General features: G+C 40.0%; 1 protein-coding gene and 5 gene segments (V, D, J or C); all 6 read left to right on the forward strand.

Annotated features, from left to right (window-relative positions):
* Positions 1 to 2755: 2755 nt before the first annotated feature.
* LOC308124300 (Ig heavy chain V region 5A-like) lies at positions 2756 to 3204 on the forward strand. The segment is given in 2 exons: positions 2756 to 2795; positions 2897 to 3204.
* A 2129-nt stretch (positions 3205 to 5333) lies between these two features.
* LOC308124301 (Ig heavy chain V region 5A-like) lies at positions 5334 to 5782 on the forward strand. The segment is given in 2 exons: positions 5334 to 5373; positions 5475 to 5782.
* A 1878-nt stretch (positions 5783 to 7660) lies between these two features.
* LOC308124457 (immunoglobulin mu heavy chain-like) overlaps positions 7661 to 17843 on the forward strand; it is an 86124-nt gene continuing 75941 nt past the window's right edge. Inside the window, exons 1-2 of the mRNA XM_080487448.1 lie at positions 7661 to 7740; positions 7842 to 8145. The gene's annotated coding sequence lies outside the window, so the exon portion shown is untranslated. The remainder of the gene's footprint in view (positions 7741 to 7841; positions 8146 to 17843) is intronic.
* Positions 7701 to 8149, forward strand: LOC308124303 (Ig heavy chain V region 5A-like). The segment is given in 2 exons: positions 7701 to 7740; positions 7842 to 8149.
* Positions 10029 to 10477, forward strand: LOC308124304 (Ig heavy chain V region 5A-like). The segment is given in 2 exons: positions 10029 to 10068; positions 10170 to 10477.
* Positions 11793 to 12241, forward strand: LOC308124305 (Ig heavy chain V region 5A-like). The segment is given in 2 exons: positions 11793 to 11832; positions 11934 to 12241.

A 17843-nucleotide genomic window follows, 5' to 3' on the forward strand; every position in this document is an offset into this window, starting at 1 on the left:
GACTATTCCTTGTTTTCTTTATGCCCACCTAAAAATTGCATTGAAAATTTAACATTTAGATATGAAGATAATGCAGTTTGAAATGTCATGCTATCAGATAAACCTTTTGTTTCTCAGTTTTATTTCAGTGCCCTCCTCGGTCCTGCAGGTATCACGCTTCAGAAGCATGTTTGGTGTGTTTGGACCAGTGACCTTATAATGCAAACAAGTTTCAGTCGCTGCAGCTGCTCTGCTAATGATGCTCGACAGGACAGCTTTGCATGTGTTTGAGCATGAACAGGCTGTGAGAGTGAAACTGCAACCTACACGGCATTGGAAACTCGACCGGTGGTTCAACTGCAATCTCTGTTATGATGTCAGTGAATCTGTATGGAAATATAAGGAGGATTTTTAAAATCAAACAACATTATTGGGACTTTGACACCACAACAAAGGGATTCATCAATTAAAAGAATTGTAATCATTTTCCCCCCCAATATGTTTACTTTTTGGAAACTAAATTCAACAATTGCAAACAGTCTGATAGAAAATATATTTTTTTTATTGCTTCTTAAAAAGGTTTGACACAAATTAGTAACCTCCAAACTTGATGTCAATACATATAGTGAGGATTTTTTTTTAATCACGACTTATTTCTAACAATGTAAAGCAACAATAATGGAACTAATATCATAATGAATGAGTGAAAATGAGCTTTATTAATCAGTAAATTAACAACAGCAATTGGCAAAACATTCAATATCGAACTTGCAATAGAAATAAAAAAAGATTATTCGATAAGTTGATCATAGATTCACGTATAGAAACAAAGCATCAGCCGATAAGAGTAAAAACCTCCCAGAGCCTGATCAACTGCAACATGAAGCCCTGATGGGAGTTAGGAGGAAGTTTTTGTGGCCTTCAAAATGACCACAATCGCCCAGTCCTGCCGAGAACAACAATTCATCACAGCTCTGGGAGGTTGAAACCAGCGTTGGGAATACTGTGTTACTGAAAAGCCACCACATAGGGGCAGCAGCTCGCTAGTAACGTATAATGCAGTTAAACTCACTGAAGTTTCTGCGAGTCTGTTCATTGTTATGTGTTGCTCTGAGCTGGCTGGTCTCGTGTCAGCTGTAGGAAATATTCTGACCATGTTCATTTATTAACACAACTACAGTTAAAGATCACTAAAGACTTAAATCATTGTTTTCCATGACACCAGGTATTGGCAGTATGCCTGGGAGTATAACATTGTTCCGTGCTATTTCCTGTTTTTAGCAAATGTATCAATTTGATCTGTTAATGTTGCTGTGCAGGTGTTGCAAGCTAAATAAATTGTCTTTGCAACAGGAAGTAAGAGCAGAGACCAGATGTTGCTGAGCTGAAGTAGAAGGGCATCCTCATATGATATAATAAATGTATAAACGTTCTATTCAATCTTGAATTCACATGAATCAAAAGCTGCATGATGTTGAAGTGCAAAGACCTAGAATTTGAGGAAATTATGAAGGAGTTGTATTTTGTATTTTGTATCCTCATTATAGCGTCTGGTAAATAGAAATCAAGCAACAAACAAACTCAGGTTATGGACGATGAATAACACAACCATATATTATTCATCGCAAAGATAAAACAACAATAATGTCAAGCAGTGCAGTTAAAGATGAGGCGTGTTTCTTTTTGAGAGGGAGGAGTTGATGCAAACTCAGATCACTCCCTTCTTTATATGTTAGAATGTTCATGACAGAAACTAAATCTTTGACCAAAACACTGAAGACTGATCAGAAAGAAATCATTTCAACAATGATCAAACTTCATTATGTGGCGGTTTTTCTCATCTTGTCAATTAACTGGGCGGGTAAGGAAAAATGTTTTAGTTTTTAAAATCATGCCTCAGTTTGAATGGCAATAGAGCTTAATGACAGTATTGCATCATTTGTCTGGTTGTAGGTACTGACAGTCAAACACTGACTGAGTCTGAATCAGTGGTAAAGAGGCCCGGAGAATCAACCAGACTGACCTGCACATATTCAGGGTTTGGAGGCAGCCATTATGCTATGGCTTGGATCAGACAGCCTGCTGGGAGGAAACTGGAATGGATTGCCTACATCAGCAGCGGTGGCACTGTCTATTACTCTGACTCACTCAGAGGCCGGTTCACCATTTCCAGAGACAACAGTGCAAACCAGGTGTATCTGCAGATGAACAGTCTCTCTACTGAGGATTCGGCTGTTTACTTTTGTGCTCGAGAGTCACAGTGACTGAAGGCAGCTTAGCAGCTGTACAAAAACTCTACACATCAAACTATTTTAAAGTATTACATTTGTCATTTTTAATTATACAATACTTAATAACATCTGCAACACAGTGTCACCACAACTTACATCCTGCTGAGCTTCTGAAATGATGCAAGATAATAAAGATCTACAAATAAAAAAAATGAAATAAAAAAAAGGAATGCGAGTGTCTGATCTTTGCTCATCGTTAGCTGGGATTGGCTCCAGTTCACCATAACCTTCAATTGGATAAGATTGATGGATACGAAGAAGCATTTTCTGCTTATTTGTTCAAATTGGCACAGAGATTTCACAAGTAATAAAAGCACAACACATTCATTCTATAACTGGTGTTGGTCTGACAGTCCCTCCCCCTTTTATGTATTTTCACGGTCCTCTATGCAAAACAGACATCATCACAACATTACTATAAAGACTTGATATCACGATGTCCATTGCGGCAGAAGACGAGAAGGTCCCACCAGATTCCCTCCAACATGTTGTCTGTGACTGTGTTGCTGCTGGCTGCTGCGTCCTGTGAGTGTCAGTGAGGCAGACGTACTGCCGGTCTGATCACAGCAGAATGTCTGCACGGTGGTAATACAGTGTTTGATGACTCAAAATGTGTTCCTCCACAGGTGTAAGGAGTGAAGAGCTCACACAGCCAGCCTCTGTGGTTGTGCAGCCTGGACAGCGTCTGACCATCGCCTGTCAAGCCTCTTATTCTGTGAGCAGCTACTACACTGGCTGGATCAGACAACCTGCAGGAAAAGGACTGGAGTGGATTGGAATAGCATCTGCTGGAGATACAACATATTACAAAGATTCACTGAAAAACCAGTTCAGCATGTCAGCAGACTCTTCCAGCAACACAGTGACTCTAAATGGAGAGAATATGCAGCCTCAAGACACTGCTGTGTATTACTGTGCCAGAGACTCACTATGAGAGAAAACATGGATGAACTTAAACAAAAACCTCTCAACAACAATTACTTGATACCACCAGAGGAGGAGCTCCCACATCACAAACAAGCCAACACTTTCTTCTTCCATCCATTCAGCCCCCAAAAGAAGCATTCCCTGGCATTTTCTGACAAATAATCTGTGTAGCCCTGAATTGTTATAATTTGTGTGTGAAATGAAAACAGCTAACAGCCACCTTGACTGTGCAGCCACGTCAGCGTCTGACCATCGCCTGTTAGCTTTCTTATTCAGTGAACAGCTCTCCAACACCATGGATTCACATAGACTGAATGAGCGTCAGCAGACCAGAATAAAAACCTCCCAGAGCCTGAAGAACTACAACATGAAGCCCTCATATCATTAACAATGCACTGAATCTACCTTGTAAGGTGAATGCATTTGCATACTCTTGTATGAGCTCGCTGGCTTTTGTCAGCTTTAGTAAATATTCAGGTGCTTTTATGAACACAACAAAACTTAAAGATGATTAAAAACTTCCGTCATTGTTTTCTATGACACCAGGTATTGGCAGTACGACTGTGAGTATGATATAGTGCTTTGCTATTTCCTGTTTTTAGCATATGTAACGGTTGGATCTGTTACTGTTGCTGTGAAGGTGTTGCAAGGTAAATAGATTGTCTCTACTACATGAAGTACGAGGAGAGACCAGAAGCTACTGAGCTAAAGTAGAAGGACATCCTCTTATGATATAATGATCTCATAATCTTCAAACGAAAAAGATAAAAAAATTTAATTGGATGAATGTACTATTTGAACTTGATTTCAGATGAATCCAAAGCTGCATGATGTTGAAGTGCAAAGACCTAGAATTTGAGGAAATATTGAAGGAGTTGTATTTTGTATTTTGTATCCTCATTATAGCGTCTGGTAAATAGAAATCAGGCAACAAACAAACTCAGGTTATGGGAGATGATTGACACAACCATATATAATTTCACGTATATAACGACAATAATGTCAAGCAGTGCAGTTAAAGATGAGGCGTGTTTCTTTTTGAGAGGGAGGAGTTGATGCAAACTCAGATCACTCCCTTCTTTATATGTTAGAAAGTTCACGACAGAAACAAAATCTTTGACCAAAACACTGAAGACTGATCAGAAAGAAATCATTTCAACAATGATCAAACTTCATTATGTGGCGGTTTTTCTCATCTTGTCAATTAACTGGGCGGGTAAGGAAAAAGTTTTAGTTTTTTAAGTCATGCCTCAGTTTGAATGGCAATGGAGCTTAATGACAGTATTGCATTATTTGTCTGGTTGTAGGTACTGACAGTCAAACACTGACTGAGTCTGAATCAGTGGTAAAGAGGCCCGGAGAATCAACCAGACTGACCTGCACATATTCAGGGTTTGGAGGCAGCCATTATGCTATGGCTTGGATCAGACAGCCTGCTGGGAAGAAACTGGAATGCATTGCCTATATCAGCAGCGGTGGTGGCAGCATCTATTACTCTGACTCAATCAGAGGCCGGTTCACCATCTCCAGAGACAACAGTGCAAAGCAGGTGTATCTGCAGATGAACAGTCTCTCTACTGAGGATTCGGCTGTTTACTTTTGTGCTCGAGAGTCACAGTGACTGAAGGCAGCTTAGCAGCTGTACAAAAACTCAACACATCAAACTATTTTAAAGTATTACATTTGTCATTAGTAAGTGGAGAATAATTAATAACATCTTCAACACAGTGTCACCACAACTTACATCCTGCTGAGCATCTGAAATGATGCAAGATAATAAAGATCAACAAATAAAATAAATAAAATTAAAAAAAAAAGGAATGCGAGTGTCTGATCTTTGCTTATCGTTAGCTGGGATTGGCTCCAGTTCACCATAACCTTCAATTGGATAAGATTGATGGATATGAAGAAGCATTTTCTGCTTTTTTGTCCAAATTGGCACAGAGATTTCACAAGTAATAAAAGCACAACACATTCATTCTATAACTGGTGTTGGTCTGACAGTCCCTCCCCCTTTTATGTATTTTCACTGTCCTCTATGCAAAACAGACATCATCACAACAATACTATAAAGACTTGATATCACGATGTCCATTGCGGCAGAAGACGAGAAGGTCCCACCAGATTCCCTCCAACATGTTGTCTGTGACTGTGTTGCTGCTGGCTGCTGCGTCCTGTGAGTGTCATTGAGGCAGACGTACTGCCAGTCTGATCACAGCAGAATGTCTGCATGGTGGTAATACAGTGTTTGATGACTCAAATTGTGTTCCTCCACAGGTGTAAGGAGTGAAGAGCTCACACAGCCAGCCTCTGTGGTTGTGCAGCCTGGACAGCGTCTGACCATCGCCTGTCAGGTGTCTTATTCTGTGAGCAGCTACTACACTGGTTGGATCAGACAACCTGCAGGAAAAGGACTGGAGTGGATTGGAATAGCACGTGCTGGAGATCCAACATATTACAAAGATTCACTGAAAAACAAGTTCAGCATGTCAGCAGACTCTTCCAGCAGCACAGTGACTCTAAATGGAGAGAATATGCAGCCTCAAGACACTGCTGTGTATTACTGTGCCAGAGACTCACTATGAGAGAAAACATGGATGAACTTAAACAAAAACCTCTCAACAACAATTACTTGATACCACCAGAGGAGGAGCTCCCACATCACAAACAAGCCAACACTTTCTTCTTCCATCCATTCAGCCCCCAAAAGAAGCATTCCCTGGCATTTTCTGACAAATAATCTGTGTAGCCCTGAATTGTTAAAATTTGTATGTGAAATGAAAACAGCTAACAGCCACCTTGACTGTGCAGCCACGTCAGCGTCTGACCATCGCCTGTTAGCTTTTTTATTCAGTGAACAGCTCTCCAACACCATGGATTCACATAGACTGAATGAGCGTCAGCAGACCAGAATAAAAACCTCCCAGAGCCTGAAGAACTACAACATGAACCCCTCATATTATTAACAATGCACTGAATCTACTTTGTAAGGTGAATGCATTTGCGTATTCTTGTATGAGCTCGCTGACTTTTTTTCAGCTTTAGTAAATATTCAGGTGCTTTTATGAACACTGAGCTAAAGTAGAAGGGCATCCTCTTATGATATAATGATCTCATAATCTTCAAACGAAAAAGATAAAAAAATGAAATTGGATGAATGTACTATTTGAACTTGAATTCAGATGAATCGAAAGCTGCATGATGTTGAAGTGCAAAGACCTAGAATTTGAGGAAACTGTGAAAGAGTTGTATTTTGTATTTTGTATCCTCAGTATAGCGTCTGGTAAATAGAAATCAGGCAACAAACAATCTCAGGTTATGGGAGATGATTGACACAACCATATATAATTTCACATATATAACGACAATAATGTCAAGCAGTGCAGTTAAAGATGAGGCGTGTTTCTTTTTGAGAGGGAGGAGCTGATGCAAACTCAGATCGCTCCCTTCTTTATATGTTAGAAAGTTCACGACAGAAACCAAATCTTTGACCAAAACACTGAAGACTGATCAGAAAGAAATCATTTCAACAATGATCAAACTTCATTATGTGGCGGTTTTTCTCATCTTGTCAATTAACTGGGCGGGTAAGGAAAAAGTTTTAGTTTTTTAAGTCATGCCTCAGTTTGAATGGCAATAGAGCTTAATGACAGTATTGCATTATTTGTCTGGTTGTAGGTACTGACAGTCAAACACTGACTGAGTCTGAATCAGTGGTAAAGAGGCCCGGAGAATCAACCAGACTGACCTGCACATATTCAGGGTTTGGAAGCAGCCATTATGCTATGGCTTGGATCAGACAGCCTGCTGGGAAGAAACTGGAATGGATTGCCTACATCAGCAGCGGTGGCACTATCTATTACTCTGACTCACTCAGAGGCCGGTTCACCATCTCCAGAGACAACAGTGCAAAGCAGGTGTATCTGCAGATGAACAGTCTCTCTACTGAGGATTCGGCTGTTTACTTTTGTGCTCGAGACTCACAGTGACTGAAGGCAGCTTAGCAGCTGTACAAAAACTCAACACATCAAACTATTTTAAAGTATTACATTTGTCATTTTTAATTATACAATACTTAATAACATCTGCAACACAGTGTCACCACAACTTACATCCTGCTGATCATCTGAAATGATGCAAGTTAATAAAGACCAACAAATAAAAGGAATAAAATTAAAAAAAGGAATGTGACTGTGTTTGATCTTTGCCCATCGTTAGCTGGGATTGGCTCCAGTTCACCATAACCTTCAATTGGATAAGATTGATGGATATGAAGAAGCATTTTCTGCTTATTTGTCCAAATTGGCACAGAGATTTCACAAGTAATAAAAGCACAACACATTCATTCTATAACTGGTGTTGGTCTGACAGTCCCTCCCCCTTTTATGTATTTTCACTGTCCTCTATGCAAAACAGACATCATCACAACATTACTATAAAGACTTGATATCACGATGTCCATTGCGGCAGAAGACAAGAAGCTCCCACCAGATTCCCTCCAACATGTTGTCTGTGACTGTGTTGCTGCTGGCTGCTGCGTCCTGTGAGTGTCATTGAGGCAGACGTACTGCCGGTCTGATCACAGCAGAATGTCTGCATGGTGGTAATACAGTGTTTGATGACTCAAAATGTGTTACTCCACAGGTGTAAGGAGTGAAGAACTCACACAGCCAGCCTCTGTGGTTGTGCAGCCTGGACAGCGTCTGACCATCGCCTGTCAAACCTCTTATTCTGTGAGCAGCTACTACACTGGTTGGATCAGACAACCTGCAGGAAAAGGACTGGAGTGGATTGGAGCAGCACGTGCTGGATATACAACATATTACAAAGATTCACTGAAAAACCAGTTCAGCATGTCAGCAGACTCTTCCAGCAACACAGTGACTCTAAATGGAGAGAATATGCAGCCTCAAGACACTGCTGTGTATTACTGTGCCAGAGACTCACTATGAGAGAAAACACTGATGAACTTAAACAAAAACCTCTCAACAACAATTACTTGATACCACCAGAGGAGGAGCTCCCACATCACAAACAAGCCAACACTTCCTTCTTCCATCCATTCAGCCCCCAAAAGATGCATTCCCTGGCATTTTCTGACAAATAATCTGTGTAGCCCTGAATTGTTATAATTTGTGTGTGAAATGAAAACAGCTAACAGCCACCTTGACTGTGCAGCCACGTCAGCGTCTGACCATCGCCTGTTAGCTTTCTTATTCAGTGAACAGCTCTCCAACACCATGGATTCACATAGACTCAATGAGCATCAGCAGACCAGAATAAAAACCTCCCAGAGCCTGAAGAACTACAACATGAACCCCTCATATCATTAACAATGCACTGAATCTACCTTGTAAGGTGAATGCATTTGCAGACTCTTGTATGAGCTCACTGGCTTTTTGTCAGCTTTAGTAAATATTCAGGTGCTTTTATGAACACAACCAAACTTAAAGATCATTAAAAACTTCCGTCATTGTTTTCTATGACACCAGGTATTGGCAGTATGACTGTGAGTTTGATATAGTGCTTTGCTATTTCCTGTTTTTAGCAAAAGTATCAATTTGATCTGTTACTGTTGCTGTGAAGGTGTTGCAAGGTAAATAAATTGTCTCTACTACATGAAGTACGAGGAGAGACCAGAAGCTGCTGAGCTAAAGTAGAAGGACATCCTCTTATGATATAATGATCTCATAATCTTCAAACGAAAAAGATAAAAAAATGAAATTGGATGAATGTACTATTTGAACTTGAATTCAGATGAATCCAAAGCTGCATGATGTTGAAGTGCAAAGACCTAGAATTTGAGGAAACTGTGAAAGAGTTGTATTTTGTATTTTGTATCCTCATTATAGCATCTGGTGAATAGAAATCAGGCAACAAACAAACTCAGGTTATGGGAGATGATTGACACAACCATATATAATTTCACATATATAACGACAATAATGTCAAGCAGTGCAGTTAAAGATGAGGCGTGTTTCTTTTTGAGAGGGAGGAGCTGATGCAAATTCAGATCACTCCCTTCTGTATATGTTAGAAATTTCAGGACAGAAACGAAATCTTTGACCAAAACACTGAAGACTGATCAGAAAGAAATCATTTCAACAATGATCAAACTTCATTAAGTGGCGGTTTTTCTCATCTTGTCAATTAACTGGGCGGGTAAGGAAAAATGTTTTAGTTTTTAAAGTCATGCCTCAGTTTGAATGGCAATAGAGCTTAATGACAGTGTTGCATTATTTTTCTGGTTGTAGGTACTGACAGTCAAACACTGACTGAGTCTGAATCAGTGGTAAAGAGGCCCGGAGAATCAACCAGACTGACCTGCACATATTCAGGGTTTGGAGGCAGCCATTATGCCATGGCTTGGATCAGACAGCCTGCTGGGAGGAAACTGGAATGGATTGCATAACATCTGCAACACAGTGTCACCACAACTTACATCCTGCTGATCATCTGAAATGATGCAAGATAATTAAGATCAACAAATAAAAGAAATAAAATAAAAAAAAGGAATGCGAGTGTCTGATCTTTGCTCATCGTTAGCTGGGATTGGCTCCAGTTCACCATAACCTTCAATTGGATAAGATTGATGGATACGAAGAAGCATTTTCTGCTTATTTGTTCAAATTGGCACAGAGATTTCACAAGTAATAAAAGCACAACACATTCATTCTATAACTGGTGTTGGTCTGACAGTCCCTCCCCCTTTTATGTATTTTCACGGTCCTCTATGCAAAACAGACATCATCACAACATTACTATAAAGACTTGATATCACGATGTCCATTGCGGCAGAAGACGAGAAGCTCCCACCAGATTCCCTCCAACATGTTGTCTGTGACTGTGTTGCTGCTGGCTGCTGCGTCCTGTGAGTGTCAGTGAGGCAGACGTACTGCCAGTCTGATCACAGCAGAATGTCTGCAGGGTGGTAATACAGTGTTTGATGACTCAAAATGTGTTCCTCCACAGGTGTAATGAGTGAAGAGCTCACACAGCCAGCCTCTGTGGTTGTGCAGCCTGGACAGCGTCTGACCATCGCCTGTCAGGTGTCTTATTCTGTGAGCAGCTACTACACTGGTTGGATCAGACAGCCTGCAGGAAAAGGACTGGAGTGGATTGGAATAGCAGCTGCTGGATCTACAATATATTACAAAGATTCACTGAAAAACAAGTTCAGCATGTCAGCAGACTCTTCCAGCAACACAGTGACTCTAAGTGGAGAGAATATGCAGCCTCAAGACACTGCTGTGTATTACTGTGCCAGAGACTCACTATGAGAGAAAACACTGATGAACTTAAACAAAAACCTCTCAACAACAATTACTTATACCACCAGAGGAGGAGCTCTCACCTCAATAACGATGTAATCCTTCGGCTCACCATTCATACCATAGGTTGCCAACCTTAACCACCAAATGAACCATAAATATCCCCTCCAATCAAACAAAACTTGTTTTCAAACTGCACCTTTGAATTAACATTCTAAACCTTATCAGATCTTACAAATAGTTACACAATTCACACCAAAAAGTTGTTTTTAATTTTTTATTTCAGAACCACAACTACTCAGTGTCCTTTGGATGCACATTTAGCGTCCTCACTGTCTGCTGTAAAGCCTTGAAGTCAGCGTCATCAAATTTCCTTAAAATCCATTATGTTTTCTTCCCGGGGTGTGAAATGAAAACAGCTAACAGCCACCTTGACTGTGCAGCCACGTCAGCGTCTGACCATCGCCTGTTAGCTTTTTTATTCAATGAACAGCTCTCCAACACCATGGATTCACATAGACTCAACGAGCGTCAGCAGACCAGAATAAAAACCTCCCAGAGCCTGAACAACTGCTACATGAAGCCCTCATATCATTAACAATGCACTGAATCTACTTTGTAAGGTGAATGCATTTGCATACTCTTGTATGAGCTCATTGGCTTTTTGTCAGCTTTAGTAAATATTCAGGTGCTTTTATGAACACAACCAAACTTAAAGATCATTAAAAACGTTCATCATTGTTTTCTATTACACCAGGTATTGACAGTACGACTGTGAGTATGATATAGTGCTTTGCTATTTCCTGTTTTTAGCAAATGTAACGGTTGGATCTGATAAGGTTGCTGTGCAGGTGTTGTAAGGTAAATCAATTGTCTCTGCAACAAGAAGTACGAGGAGAGACCAGAAGCTGCTGAGCTAAAGTAGAAGGGCATCCTCATATGATATAATGATCCCATAATCTTCAAAAAGATAAACAAATGAAAACAATAAAATAAAAAAAAGAGAATGTGACTGTGTGTGGTCTTTGCTCATCGTTAGCTGGGATTGGCTCCAGTTCACCATAACCTTCAATTGGATAAGATTGATGGATATGAAGAAGCATTTTCTGCTTATTTGTCCAAATTGGCACAGAGATTTCACAAGTAATAAAAGCACAACACATTCATTCTATAACTGGTGTTGGTCTGACAGTCCCTCCCCCTTTTATGTATTTTCACTGTCCTCTATGCAAAACAGACATCATCACAACATTACTATAAAGACTTGATATCACGATGTCCATTGCGGCAGAAGACGAGAAGGTCCCACCAGATTCCCTCCAACATGTTGTCTGTGACTGTGTTGCTGCTGGCTGCTGCGTCCTGTGAGTGTCAGTGAGGCAGACGTACTGCCGGTCTGATCACAGCAGAATGTCTGCACGGTGGTAATACAGTGTTTGATGACTCAAAATGTGTTCCTCCACAGGTGTAAGGAGTGAAGAGCTCACACAGCCAGCCTCTGTGGTTGTGCAGCCTGGACAGCGTCTGACCATCGCCTGTCAGGTGTCTTATTCTGTGAGCAGCTACTACACTGGTTGGATCAGACAACCTGCAGGAAAAGGACTGGAGTGGATTGGAATAGCAGCAGCTGGAAATCCAACATATTACAAAGATTCACTGAAAAATAAGTTCAGCATGTCAGCAGACTCTTCCAGCAACACAGTGACTCTAAATGGAGAGAATATGCAGCCTCAAGACACTGCTGTGTATTACTGTGCCAGATACTCACAATGAGAGAAAACATGGATGAACTTAAACAAAAACTTCTCAACAACAATTACTTGAATTCATCAGAGGTGGTGCTCTTGCATCACTAACAATCTATTGCTTCATCTGTCCAGTTTGCAACCTTTACCACCAGAAACACCACATTCTCCCCCTTTCAGTCAAATAAAACTTGTCTGGAACGACATTAAATTTAATGTTTAAAACGTTCTCAAATATTATGAATAGTTATGCAATTCAAGCCAAAACTGTGGTGTATATTGCAATTATGAAATGAAAGAACTTGAATTAAGAAATGTTCAATGATATTGTATTGATTTCTCCTCCTTAATTTGAATTGATTTAATTTGATCACTGGATGCTTTTCCATGAGTGTGTATGTGCATGTTTTGTATGTGTTTAAGCATGTGCAGTTCCACATATGAATGCACATATGTATGTATGTGCATGTGTATAGGTGTGTATGTTTGCAAATATTTTTCCTTTTAATATTGTTGCCAAACATTTTTGAAGCCCTTTGAGTTACATTTTAGTCTCTTTAAGATATATATAAAAAAAAAAAATTAAGTTGCTTGATCAGAAGTCACAGTTTCAAAACCCTAACAGCCATGTAGATCATTTGACCTTTTAAAAATGTCTTTACCACACCTACAACAGTAATTGAAATAAAATATATTCCAAACTATAAAGATTTAGAATTACAAATTCTTATTAACAAACAGCTTCACTGATATGTTGATGGAAATACAAATCAAGGCATGACTCATTTCCTCATGGTAGTTTCCTGATGCAAATCTTTCCTCTGTGCAGTGTACTTCTGTCCTGCTGACTAGTGTCGTGCATTGTGTGGAGCATCAAGGGACGGATGAACTCAGGATGATGAACATGCTCACTCTGCTGCCAGTTGCCCTCTTGCTGCCCTGTGAGTTCTCCTGCTAGTTTGGTTTCATCTTTTAACAGAAGCCAGCAGCTACTTCATAATTTCAGGAATGTTTCCATATGACTTTCTAACTCTCTTCCATGGTTTCTCAGACTGTACAGGACTGTCAATGGAATCCATTCCTTCCAGTCCAATGGTGAAAAATATCGGGGAGACTCTCCAGCTGTCCTGCAGGGGATCTGGCTTCACATTTAGCTGCTGTGTTATGAGCTGGTTCAGACAAGTTGTTGGAAAAGGACCGACATGGATTGGAAACAGTTTTTCTACTTCCAGTAGAAACAACTATCCCAGCAGCTTGAATGGACGCGTTCAAGTCAGCCGAGATGACAGCAAAAGCATGACATATCTGACACTGAACAATCTAGGACCAGAGGATTCTGCTGTGTATTACTGTGCCAAAGACACAGTGATTCACATGAACACAGGATCTGTACAAAAACCCCACATTGGCCAACAAGTGGCAGTACTGGACAAGTATGTACAAGTGCAAAAATAACCTATGCGTGACATCTTTTTTTTTTTTTTTTTTTTGGAGGAAGGAGCAAATGATGATCATTGTCCCTTTTACATATAAGTTCAATAGTTATGAAAATGAAACAGAATTGCTGGTGTCATCTTCAAAAATGATCTGACTTTGATTCTCAATTCCTGTAAATTAACTGTATCAGTTAACTGTGCAGGTAAAGAGTTTTTATCTTTTCTTTATATTTGACCAAATATTTATGTGATAAACATGCAGTATGGCTTCATCACAGTATCTAATAGTTTCTGTTTGTCGGCACTGACGCTGAAACACTGACTGAGTCTGAAGCGGTGGTTAAACAGATAAAAAATAGAGGACATGTATATATGCAGATCAAATGCTGATAATTGAGGAATTTGGTTGAATAAATTCCACAATGCCTGAGGGCAGTCAACAATGTAAATAAGGCTGATTTGCATTGTTATGCATACTTTTCATTTAACATTTGAATTAATTAATTAATTGATAATTAATCTATTAATTCATTTTCTTTGCTTCTCTCTCTCCCTGTGTATCTCATTTCACACACTGCTTAAGTTGTCCAGGTCGCTGCTGTTGTGGTTTATGTCATTCTCGTCTAGAAAAGTCAATGTTACAGTCTGTTCTGCCTTTTCCATGTCATCAATCATAAACCTTTTTCATTATGATGTCAACCTCACTTTGTTGTTGTTTTACTGCTCAATAAATACAGAATAATGCCACAATAAAGTCGCGAGTATCTGATATCCCATGACATTTTATTTATATCGAAGTGCTTCAATCACTGTTCCAAACTATTATCATGACACAACAGTCAAAATGGCTGGTGAATCACCCATAAGTCTTCTGGAGACTTGAGAACATCTTGTTGATTCTAGCATCAGAAAAATAATGATGACCTTGGATATCAACAAGCATAAAGCAGCTGCAGTGATCCTCTGAGAGCGAGAAGCTTCAGCTTTATATTAGTGTACAAATTACTGAAGGAAACAGACGCCCTGCAAAGACTTCTAGACAAAGTGAAGTGTTGACTGGGGAGTCGAGTTAGACCATCCTTAATTCATGTATCACGTTCAATATCCAAATTCAGTGGGCTCCCGTTTCAGTCATCTATATAAACCACTGACCTCAGGAAGCCGTTCGAAGCACATCAGTTTCACCTGATTGAGTTTCAAGGCACAATGTTTACTGTAGTTCTGTTCCTGCTGCTGGGATTTGGATCTTGTCAATCTCGACATCTGTCTTATTTTTGGCTCAGTTTCACCCAAGAGTAAGTTTGTTCTTGATGTAGACGGTTCCCGCAACACACAGACTCAGGCCTGAACATGCAGCCTGAAGACAGTGCAGTGTATTACTGTGCCTAAGACCCACAGTTGACGGAAGATTGTCATCGTCTTCCACAAAAACCTGCACCACCACTCTGACAGGAGGAGGAGCCGTCAGACCAGTACCTGTCAAATTGATGATAACTGTTACAACGGTTCTAAAACACAGTTAACGGCAAAACATTGGCACAGAAACAAGGATTTGTTTAAGGCTTCATGGTCTGACTGGTGAATGAACGATGTTACCACTGATGGTTTGAAGTAGCAGAGCGCAAGAGATGGCGATGCAACTGCCAGTGCAGCCCCTTTAAGAACAAACAAAATCATTTTTTTTAATCCATGTCACCCATGGTTATGTCACCTATATATACAGTATATCATGCATTCATTTCAAAACAGGCATCCAGACTGTCCTGATTTTGGTGACTAACACAAACTCGAAGAAAACAGTAATAATCTTGCAAACACTCAAGCCTATATATAATTCGAGCAACATTTCAAGTAGGTTGTATTTATGTAGACTGTGTTTGTGGTGAGTTATTTGCTGCCAAGCACAGTTGGGTTTTTTTTTCCAATGAGATGTAGCAACTGTTAAGGATGAAGGATTTTACTATCCTCTTGGGGCAACTCCTTTTGCAGCCAGCAGCAAAACAGCAAGACCTAAACAAATAAAACCGTGTTTATGACAATAACTGACAAAGGATTGTCTAAAGTCAATAGTGAAGTGGTAGATAAGTGCTGAACCTTTAGTTAGTGTTAAAACCACAGCACTCTAACCCAGTTTATATTCATGAAGAGGTCACATTAAGTTATTATCGAGTTGAAAAGGAACAATCGCTGAACCTACCTGTTTACAAACACGTTACAAACAAAACTTGAGATCTCACAGCATGTAACAAAGCTGAGAAAAAAAGTCACCATTTACTGATTATATGATTGATTGTTTGATTTATTTATTCATTCATTAATTTTTGGAACGTGTGGAACAGTTAAAACACCCAGCAAAAAAAATGGTTTCAAAGCCTTTGCATTCCATGTAAACTATGTCAACATTCATTCATTTTCTTCCGCTTATCCGTTTCTGGGTTGCGGGGGTGACAGTCTGAGCACTGTCACCCAGAGCACATCGCACCATTTAAGAACCTTCCTGCAGGTGGTGAGCCCACAGAAAGGTGGCGCCCGGCGTGGGACACGAACCCACTACCCTGAGAATGTGAGTCTCATGCTCTACCAACTGAGCTAGCCGGGGGACTGTGTCAACATTATGTAGATAAGTGAAAGCCTACCTTTCAGGTCATTGGAAAGATGTGTCTTCATGGTCTATATGTGGTAGAAAGGTGAAAGGTGAAATGACATCTTATTCAGGTCGTTGAAAAGGAGTCTAGATGTAAGCTCTGCACAGACAGGCCCCAGCTGCATTTGAACCCACAATCTTCTTGCTGTGAGGCGAGAGCACTACCACTGCACCACCAAGCTTTGAAATCACATCGTCACATATTCATCATGTAGATCTGGTGTAATACAAGGACAGTCATCAATTCATGCAGTAAATTCGGAACTTTGACAATTGACAAAAAGTGCTGATAAAAGATTTATTTATGTACATAATTGGATCCACAAAATCAAAAGTTACCAAAGTGGCGAGTTTCAGGCTTCAAAAGTTCAATGCCTTGCAACCAAAGAAAAAATGGTCACAACTCAGACATTGTGAAGTTTGAAATTGAACTTCACATACCCACCAAACACCGACCTGATTTACACGTTGTTTTTTTTGGGCTGAATCTGCTCGGTCCATTGAAATTGGGGTGTTATTGAATCGTTGACATTGGACAGCCCAATGTGGTCATAATTCAGATCAAATATAGTCACTGAAATTGGGGCATTATTGGACCATCAATGGACCAATGACATGTGCATGGGTGTGTGAGGACCAGTTCAATGCTCCTTGCAGCTTTAATTATTACTCTGATTAAAGGATGTGTTAAAATTAATGCACGAGCACATGTGTGGATGCATATGTGTGAACTGAAACAACCCAACAATTTGGATCTTTTCTTCCTCAGTCAGACTCAGAATCATCTTCAATTTCACTGAAAAGTGTTCATCTCAATGCCAGATTGCCAGTTATTACATTTTGGGTTTTATTACATTTTTTTTAGTTTATATAACAATTCAGGTCATATTTCATGTTCATGTTATATTTTGGGTCATTGTTACATATCGGCCTGAGGTGAGTGAAAAAGATTGATAGTTTTCCTTGGCAGCACTCGCAGCAGCAGCAATCGAAGTTGATTGAGGCAGAGGAAAGAGAGTCAGGTGAAAAGGTTTGCAAAATTAAACCACAGATTCTTAGAAAGAAATATGATTTGCTGCGACTGTGATGACATGCGGGGTGATTGTGTGTTTCTGTTTCTGCTGAGGCTTCCGATGGAGGAAAGGAGGTGAGAGTGCAGTGAATGGTGAATGGACAGCTGCTGTCGACGGAGGATGGAGGTGTGGCGGCTGAAGGAGTGAGGAGGTCGTGGAGGTGGCAGGGTTGACCACTAACGTTAAAAGTTCTGACGTGATGACGACATGCCGTGATGAGAAATGAACCGGAATGACTGACCGATAGAACTGAATGAGAGTCACAGCAGTCTGATTTCAGTGGGAGTCACTGCAAAAAGAAGACATTTTCACTACACCACTAGTGTCTTAAATATTTCACTCTGCTATTGTGTGAATCTGTGATCAAATGTGATTAATGATGTTTGTTCAATATTTTATTTGATGATTGATCATAAAGTTGATTGCTCTTGATTGGGACTGATTGTTTGGCACGAAGGTATTTTCAACTGTCACTTT

The sequence above is a fragment of the Lipophrys pholis genome (genome assembly GCF_963383615.2).
Source record: "Lipophrys pholis genome assembly, chromosome: 19".
In the NCBI taxonomy this organism is placed as follows: Eukaryota; Metazoa; Chordata; class Actinopteri; order Blenniiformes; family Blenniidae; genus Lipophrys; species Lipophrys pholis.